This window comes from Egretta garzetta, unplaced genomic scaffold (genome assembly GCF_000687185.1).
Source record: "Egretta garzetta isolate BGI_Z169 unplaced genomic scaffold, ASM68718v1 scaffold7, whole genome shotgun sequence".
NCBI lineage: Eukaryota > Metazoa > Chordata > Aves > Pelecaniformes > Ardeidae > Egretta > Egretta garzetta.
This window is the reverse complement of record NW_009260350.1, coordinates 1,521,825-1,522,989: the sequence shown is the minus strand read 5'-3', so window position 1 is coordinate 1,522,989 and position 1,165 is coordinate 1,521,825. Positions and strand designations below refer to the sequence as shown.

Below are 1,165 nucleotides of genomic sequence, written 5' to 3'. Positions count from 1 at the left end.
TTGGACTTCGTTAGGATTCAGCCGTTAGATCTCTCCTTTCTCTCTGATGGCTGAGTGTGATTGACACTTACAAATTACCCAGCCAAAAGTGTCGAGTCTTTGACCCCTGAGTAACATCTTTGGCAAGCCTGAGATTTGCCAGCATTTTGTCATCTAATTACTACAAATCCCTTGAAAATTCACTGGCTGGTGAATTTTTAATGCGGGACAATTTCAATGTGATGCATCGCCCAGATGGGCACGCACGCGTGCTCCTTCCCTCTCCCCCCGCCGCCGCTTCTCCTTCCCTTTCTTCTCTTCTTTCTCGCCTTTCTTTTCCCCGCTTCCTCCCCCCGTCCCATTTCTTACCTCCTTCCTGCCTGCCTCCATCCGTATTCCCGGGAAGCACCCCAGTATCTCATCACCTCCCCAGGCTCCCATCCCGCTGGAAGAGCTGGCCGTGCCCGGGATGGAGCTGGGCACTTCGTGTGTCCCCCAGCCCGGCAGCAGCGTGCTCGAGTCCCCCTCGCTGTCTTGCCAGCGGTGGCAGGGAGCTGCTACGTGGCATTAATTTTATTTTTTTTTTTTTTCCCCCATCTTCTCAGGTCTCTCGCTGATGGATGGAGGGGAAGAAGCCTTTGCTGGGGACTCAGCAGCCAGCACACTTGTTGCCAGTGGAGTCCGCTCATCCTGTGAACCCAAGGGATGATTTATGCCACGCATCCAGGTCTTGGTATTCCCAGCCTTTTAAGCAGACCTTGAATTCTGAGCAGGAAGAAGAGCCCTTGTCTGCCGGTGGCTCCTGCCCGAGGATTTCCTCTTAAATCCAGGCAGGAACGTGACTCCCCTCATCTCAGAAACCGCCCAGCCTGGTGGCACAGAAACCTGGGGAGCTGGATGCTTCCCCTTCTGACCCCAGGGACCCTGGCAGAACCCACTCTTAACGTCTGAATTAAGGGATCGTTTCTGTACATTAAAAACCACACGTGTATTTTAGGAGTTTTCCAAACCGAGTCACATCTCAGGTTTGTTTGCATTTGTTTGTTTAATACATATTCGCCGCAGCTAGGTAGTTATTTTGGTCCGATAGGGAGATAAGCGTATTTTCGGAGGGAGGCCTGAGGTTTGCTGCATTCGGCTTTGTGCCTGTGTCATTTCTGTCCCCGCTCTCCGGCAGTCGCCTCCC

At 52.7% G+C, this 1,165-nt stretch overlaps 1 protein-coding gene across 1 annotated transcript in view; it reads left to right on the top strand.

Moving 5' to 3' along the window:
• Nucleotides 1-931, top strand: part of RBM19 (RNA binding motif protein 19) — a 72,720-nt gene extending 71,789 nt beyond the window's left edge. Inside the window, exon 24 of the mRNA XM_009642846.2 lies at nucleotides 585-931. The gene's annotated coding sequence lies outside the window, so the exon portion shown is untranslated. The remainder of the gene's footprint in view (nucleotides 1-584) is intronic.
• The last annotated feature ends 234 nt before the right edge of the window (nucleotides 932-1,165 follow it).